This window comes from Ixodes scapularis, unplaced genomic scaffold, assembly GCF_016920785.2.
Source record: "Ixodes scapularis isolate PalLabHiFi unplaced genomic scaffold, ASM1692078v2 PGA_scaffold13__105_contigs__length_92229423, whole genome shotgun sequence".
Lineage (NCBI taxonomy): Eukaryota > Metazoa > Arthropoda > Arachnida > Ixodida > Ixodidae > Ixodes > Ixodes scapularis.
The window spans coordinates 71,363,221-71,371,348 of NW_024609839.1; positions in this window are offsets into that span (position 1 = coordinate 71,363,221).

An 8,128-nucleotide genomic window follows, 5' to 3' on the forward strand; every position below is an offset into this window, starting at 1 on the left:
GCCCGTTGAGGCGCATCTGCATCAAGGCTGTATAAACATAAAGAGCAAGCCAATTTTTTTTTTCGGGAAAATGATAAAGTTCGGTGCGACCAATTTCGATAGTTTTATTTCCAATTTGTCCGGCACAATTCCACTACAACCAGTTAATTTTGGGTTTTGCCTGTTCATATCCAAACTGTTTTCAAATAGTTTTTTTTTTCTTTTTCAATGGGGAAAACGTGTTCTTTTTTATGACTCAAGCTAAAACAGACTTCTTGCACTCAAACGTCACTTTCTAGTACGAGGGCTCTTGCCACAAAGCACCAAAAATATGTTAAGAAAACGCTCATACGAATTAAAAAAAAAAAATGGAAAAAAGTTAAACGAACTATAGAGTAACAGTGGCTTCCAGCGGGCATTCTGGGTCCGATAAAATACGAGCTTGAGCCACGGAACATTGCATAGCGGCAATTCCCTGACATTCCTTGGCTCACCCTATCTTCGATCCGGCAACATGCCCGAATATTGGCTGTTGCTTGTGTTGAGCGGACCAGGGAATTCCTGCGAACTACCATGGAACCCCAAAGCTTGGCAGAGGCATTGCTACCCTGGCCATCTCCGACCGAGGAAAATCAATACACAGCCAGGGTGCATCCAATACTGGCAGCGGCCTGTTTACAATGGCCATTAGTGACCAAGGAAATTGATTGGTCAACCAGGGAAGGCGTTCCCTGGCAGTTCCGTGGCTTTCTGGAGCAAGGTAAGACTATGAAACGCCAGGCTGGCATACAGGCGTAAATGACTGGGCAGTCGGGGCCAAGCTATCACAACTAAGTGCCAACCCTGGCCCCAGCTAAACCAAGCAAGTGTGCTACCTGGGATACCATAGCCTCCTCTATACGGAGAAAGCCTGGCGCGTCGCGTGAAAAGACGGCCGCCGTAAATGGGAAAGGAGGGGCGGAGAAACGGGAGCGGAGAGAACCTTGCCCGCTAGCGCCACAAAAGAGCGAGCGGCCAAACGCAGAAACAATCTTTTTTTTCTTTTTCTCTTTTCTTGTTGTTATCGCGGAGAGGAGAACCTCAACGTCCACCCTTTCCCGTTTCTCCCTGCGCCCTTTCGAATCGCCGCGCCCGTTTCTCCCGGAGTACGAAAACGACGGTGACGAAGACGCAAAAACAAGCGTGGTTCGGGGAGCGGCCGCTCATGACCCAAGCGCTCGCTGTCTAGGTCTGCCCTTTCTGCTCTGCGCTACCATATTGGTCACCGTTCGGCGCGCTCCTCCTCTCCTTTTTCCTGCGGCCGCGCGCTCTATGGCTCCGTCGTCGATGTGCCAGGCTTTCTCCGTATAGAGGAGGCTATGCCTATACTTACAGCCAAGAATAAAGGCTCCGAGTATTAATTGGAATGCGACGGAAGCACTTCGACTTTCCGGACTGCCGTGACTATATCTGGAATGACTTCTCTAATCAAGGTGAACACACGCACACATATAAGGGAGGCACTGTTGAAATTTCAGGGGCTCGGGTTTGCGTAGAGATTATCATTTGCGCCGATACCCGGTTTTCGCTTTGCTAAAATATTTCAACAACTGCCAGTCTTGAACGGGTCAACGAAAGAACTGATCGTTTTCACGTAGTTGGGTTAAAACTATGTGGTTAGGCTACTGTATGGGTGCACTACTAAAACCAATTATAATGACATCTAAAGCGACAATCACTCTCATGTGTACTTTATCTCGTAAATAACACTTTTGCGATTGAGAAGTACTTTTGCGCGCGTGCACCGTCGGCAAAAGTCGCACCATTAAATGATCTCCCTTCTTTTTCTTTTCTTTTTTTCTGAGCGAGAAAAAAGGGGGAGGGGGAGAGAAGGTTGTTGACGGTAAAAAATGTTGGAGATATGTGCTCTGATTGTCATGATTGTGCATTTTTGATCACCTAACCTTTACAGCTCCCACATGAACGCGACGTCCCATGATGTCAACCGCAGAAACAGTTTGATCACTACTCGTACATCAGCCACTGCATTCGGCTTTCAGGTTATTGTGTACCTTCGTGCGTGTGTGCGTGCATGTAACTTTGATATGTGTATCTGATGTTTGCGAGTGCATATCTCGTAATATTTTCTAGATATAGCGTCGAATTTTTTTTGTATATTCTTTCCGGAACGGTAAATCATCTAAAAATATTTGTTTACTCGAGTTTATAACTGAAAATATTTACAACGCTTCAAACGTGCTTCAATGTGAAAAGTTCCCCAACTTCAGCGTGCAATTAAAAGAAAACTTTTTTTCTTTTTTTCTTGAGGAAAATATTTTACACTATATCGCGTGGTCCGGACATTTCGTCGAACGCCTTTTCATCGAACTCCGTTTCATCGAAGCCGTTTCATCGAACACCGTTTCATCGAACGCCGTTTCATCGAACGCCGTTTCATCGAAGCCGTTTTATAGAACGCCTTTTCATCGAACGCTGTTACAGCCTGCAATATTTTTGCAATTTATTTTGATTTTTATACACAACGTCATCTAATTCTCCTTTTTTTTAAATCACAGTATGCAGTGACGAGATAAGTTCCATTGTGAACATGTCCTAGCTTCGAGAAGAAAGCCTCCATAAAACAATGACCCCTCTCCATGTCACATGAAACAATTAAAAATGAGACAAAAAAAAAACAAAAACAAAAAACAGAAAGCACGATGTTCTTTCTGGGAAGCCGGTAGTGTTTTATTGTTTGACCTGTAACCTTGGGTTATGTGAGGATCCGAAAGTGTTATGTCTTCATGGGTGACAGAGTACACCCAGGGCTTTACTATTGTCTGGTGCGGGTTGGCCGTCCTAAGAAAGCGTCCTGAAGATGATTCATAGGCAAAAGAGTCGGTAATAAAGTTGACAGTGAAGGGGAGGTGGTTCCAGTCCAGGTGTAGCCCGAAACCATGTTGACTGACACGTTGTGCAGCTTTTGACTCTGTAGGGTTTGAAAACTAAACAAAAAAGCAGAAACGTTCAATCTGAGCATAAAGCTGATAAGAGTATCATTATATTTTACATTACATTACCGAAACCCCCGGACAGCCGGTAAAAAAAACGACACAGACATTCAAAAGTGTTTTAAGTGTCGGTCCTTTACCTCCAGTGTCATGTTTTCTGACAGGTACATGAGTAAAACTTTTCAGTAAGTCGCATACCCATTTGTTTTTATACCAATGGTTTTTTATTTCTAGTAATTTGGCTTCACCCTAAAGACAGTTTCACAAGTGACTACCTTAGTCTTAACAAATGTAATGTAAAACATCTATAAAGCACTGTTATGCCACAAAACTCGATACAGAGAAATTCGATGAAACGGCCCTTAGCGATTCGATGAAACGGCGTTCAATGAAATGGCGTTCGATGAAATGTCCATTCATTCGATGAAACGGCGTTCGATGAAACGGCGTTCGATGAAATGTCCGCTACCCTCCATTAACATGTTGCATTATTTTGTCTCCATGCAAAATGCAGCGCTTCGAAATACACGAACTAGGCAACTTTGAAATTTTTACCCAATATTTGTGAGTTGTTATCTGGCAATGTCTTCAAGATATAGCATTGAACTATTTCTAATATGTTCTTCCCAAGAGGGCCTATCACCTACATGAAAATCATTGCACTAACTAATAACTGGACAAATTTACAGTGCGGCAAACAGCTCCCAGGGCCGAACTCGGTCCCAAGCAATAACAAAAGTTGCAAGTACAAAAAGAAAAACGGTACGGACATTTTCAGTGGCTTTTATTTCTACGCCACATCATTTCATTGTGTCCAGAGTTTGCGAGCTCAGGCTGAATTCAAGCAGAATTTACCAATGAACCATTCTAAGCGATCCATTATTCGCAAACATAAACCCGTGTAGTCTCTTACGATCCGCTCTACCTTCAAATGGACCGCAGCGGACGCTACGAGCCATCGGAGGTAAGTCAGTTCTAAGTGTGTGACACGTGGCATGCGCTGAGTGCGGGGACACGCGGAGCACGAGGCCAAATGAACCGCTCACAGCACTGCATTATCTGGAACGACTCGCACGCAGCGTCCGGTATGGTCCATCCCGGTGTATACGAAACATCTTGCACCATAGCAGTATGTCTGACTTCCCGGATTACCTTGAAGTCAATTTCCAAGCAGCTCACAAAAGCGTCATTGTATTTCTTCAGAACCTCGAACCGAACAAAACCCTTATCACGGAGTACCTTCCACACAGGACAACGCGAAGCGCTAAGTGCTCGTTCGAGCGTTGTGAAAACCAGTCCTCCGAAGGCAGGATATAAAGCTACGACCCTCGTGAGCCAAGCGGGGCATCGGATTGAAGCACTTGAAGATGTTCCATCGAAACACGATCCTCCCGCGGAGAGCTGTCTTGTGCGTCGCTCCGTTGCTCTGATTGGCCAACGGGGACCGTAGCTTTCGCCGTTTACCAAGTTATGGCGAAACGGAGATACACTCCCTCCGTGTAGCTTTTCTATCTGATCGTTTTGCTGTTCCTAGGGAGCCTTCATGTGCACTTTGCTAGGGTGGTGCCACCCTTTGTAATACCACTCGCCGACAAACCAGCAGCCATTTTGGTCTCGGCGATAATCCCTGGGGCTTATAACCCTCCCGGAAACAAGCACATTATCTCACAAGTTCGGAGCAGCGTTGTGGAACCCACGGAGGGAGGATTAGCATTTCCCCCCTCGGATGGGGGGACCGATGGACACAAAGGACACTTTCCGGCGCACGGGAAACGCACGGGGAAACAATGAGGAACAAAATGGCGGCGGGGGAAAGGGAAACAGGCAGTTGGCATCACTCTATGCGAAGCGCACATGAAGGCACCCTAGCTGTTCCACATGTTAGGGTGTTTTCGTAGACCGCGTTTCCCCCTCCGCTAAGCCCACCGCAACGAAGCCGCTGCTACTGCGCCGGCTTGCCGATGGCCTTGACTGTTGAGTTCCGGCTAGCGTAACTGGTTGCGGAGAGCGTTGCGGGACAGCGGAAAAGACCTACGAAAACTCCCTATTTTGCGAGTCCGGGGTCACGGTTTGAGCGGAGAACGTAACGAGGCTTTTTTAAGCTACTGGGGAATCCAGTCTAAGTCTGTTATCTGTTTCAACGGTCGTTTACTTACAAAATCAAACCGGGTTTTCCTGACAAAATAAACTGCCCCTCGCCGACATTTACGATTTTGCCCCATTTCATAATTAGTTTAAAAAATAATTCAAACCCGAAAGCCCCGCCTCCATAACCTTGCCGCAAAACCCCGCGTTCTCTCACGCATCTTCAAGATCTTCAACTTTTAAAAACAACGCCCACTTGACGATTCTTCAAGCTTCTCCCCTTATCTTGCTATCAATGCGTCTCTTCCCACACATTGTCTACATAATTAGGCTAGGGATAGAGTTGACAACGCAACCACAATTACTACTTTTGTGTATTTGTTTATCGAATGCGCTTTCTTGTCCCGAAGTTGTTATAGAGCGGAAGGTAAATACACTGCCAAAATAGTCTGTACATCTGTAACAAATCATGACTAATAATAAACAGTAACAAAAGAGCAGGTCAAGGGCAACCGCAAAAAATGTCACGGATGGAATCTATAGACGCTTTCAGGCAGCTGTGCATGGGTGCCGCCATATGGGACCGGATATTTCATCGAACGCCGTTTTATCGAACGCCGTCTTATCGAACGCCAGGGTGGCATTCCCGCTTCCTGAAGCTGGTCGGAGGTGCTCATCCCGGGTTCTGGGAGTTTTTGACTTGCATCGCCGCAGAACATCAACTGACAGAAGACAAGCTGGAGGCGATGTTGAGTTCCCAAAAGCCTCCTCGCCAGAAGAAGGCCATATAGCATGAGAAGGTCCGCCTTTTTTATGAGAATCGACGGAGCATGGCTGGGGGGTACTTTTCGAGAGCAATTGCTCATCATTTGAAACGGTGAATGGCTGTCGCACGAACGCATGAACCCCCGAAAGTTTTCAAATAAAATTTGAAGTGACGTACTTACTTTTGACTTCATCGAGTCTTAGAACTAAAAAAAAAAAAAAAAACACAATGTTCCGTTGTAGTTTCATAAATAGCACTTCAGCTTTAGCTAATGCAAGCTTCGGGCAGAAAAAAGTATCAATAAAAAGACATGAGAGGCTAGGAGGCTCACAGTAAGGGCCTTAGCTCACAGGGCTAAAGTTGTTGCGCCTGCGCAAAACCTAAGTCGCCTTCTGGCCTCCATGAGTTGGAGTGCGCTCTTACCGGCAGTGCGACGTTTTATTTATTTGTTACAATACCCTCAAGGCCCATCGGGTAATACAGAGGGGGTGAACAGATAAGCACAATATGCGAAACAAACATAAAAATCGGTACAAATATTCTCATGGGTTACTTCCATGAAAATAAATTGTAACAGCTACAAGTTTGGACATTAAAAAACCTGACGATGAAATGGGTGAATAACACGAAAATGCACTCGATCCGTGCATAAAAGAGCATCTTTCACACTTTTTATATAAAAGACATTCGATGAAACGGCCGTCAGCGATTCGATAAAACGGCGTCCGATGAAACGTCCATTTTTTCGATGAAACGGCGTTCGACGAAACGGCGTTCGACGAAACGGCGTTCGACGAAACGGCGTTCGATGAAATGTCCGGGAACCTTGGAGATTGTTTCTTGTTTTCGGAAATAGAGTTCCTTTTGCATCAGAAGGACGACTATATTCTTTCTCAAATGTTCGATTAAATGTCAGGACCAAGAAAAGAACTGCTTTTTTCCGGCAATATAATCGAAGTCACATGAGGACAAGCGCCCGGACACTATGCAGTGCTGGCTACCCTGCGACAACCAGAAAGCTTCTGGCTCAGTGACTTTGTGTGCGAGCCTATTTGTGTCACACTTGTCGTACTATGCTTGTCTAAAGTGGGAACGTACAAGTTCACTATTGTTTTAAAGGTTTTATTTACGCAAGAGAAAACCAGAATTTTTAGATGAGACGATGGAAGGGATAAAAACAAGGGTACAAACATTTTCGGACATTTTATTATGCACATAGTTCGTATCTCAGGCTCAAATCAATCATGACCTGCCAAATAGACTGTCTGGATTTCGAAGCTTACCCACAAGCCTCCCTGTTATTTACAGACTTGGGCTTGAAACATTGAACTCAAACACAAGAAAGAACGCAATGTAACCACCCCCCCCTCCCCCCCCCCCCCCCCACACACACACATCCTCTTCAAGCGCCTCGATACCACGAGACATCAGAGGTGACTCAGTGCTGGGAAAAGTGACACGTGGTTGGTGCAGCGATGCGCGCCACAGAGCGATAAGTCATAGGAAACCGTCACAGCGCTGCGTTGGCTGGAACAGCTGGGCAGGAGATCGAACTATAGGGGGCTCTCTGACCCGTTTGTTTTCCCCACGCTTGGTGTTTACTCAACACAAGGCCTGTGCACATGCCGACAGGCCTTATGGGCATGGCCATGTCATCTTCTACAATAGAGCGCGGGGCGCAGTTTAATGTAAAAAATACTAACAATCGACGAAGCGACGTTAAGTGCCGGATCTCTCCTCAGAGAATGCGAGCTTGACCCACTTCGGCTTTTGTCCTGAGCTGGAATTGTGCATGCTGCATTGTTCATGCAGGCCGTAGTGGAAACAAAACAGCCCCTCCTCCCCCTCGCCGGAGAACACGAACTCCAGCCGAACGCTGACGCCGCGTTCGGTTAATGTCGGCCGAACGCTGCGTCATTGTATTTGTTGTCCCCATCCGTGTAGTTGTTAGGTTAACCGCTTGGGGCGTCACGGTCTGTCCTCCTCCCCAATAGCGACCCGAAGGAATTCCCCAAGCAGGCTCGAAAGTGCCATTGTCCGTTTCGAAAACCTCGAACCGGGCAATAACGTTATCACAGAGTTCCTGGCATCCTTAACAAAGAAGAACGTTAAGTGCTCTCTCCCCCCCCCCCCCCTCCCCCTTCCTCACCCTTGCAATCAGCATGAATCACACACTCTCTGTTCCCCTATTTCTTCTTTTCTTTTTTTTCCCTTCAGTTCCATAGTTTCAAGCTCGAGGGGTATGGGGTAGTGTGCGTTTGTTACCTCTTTCAACGACAGCTCTTCTGAAAGTTTGCATATGTTTTGT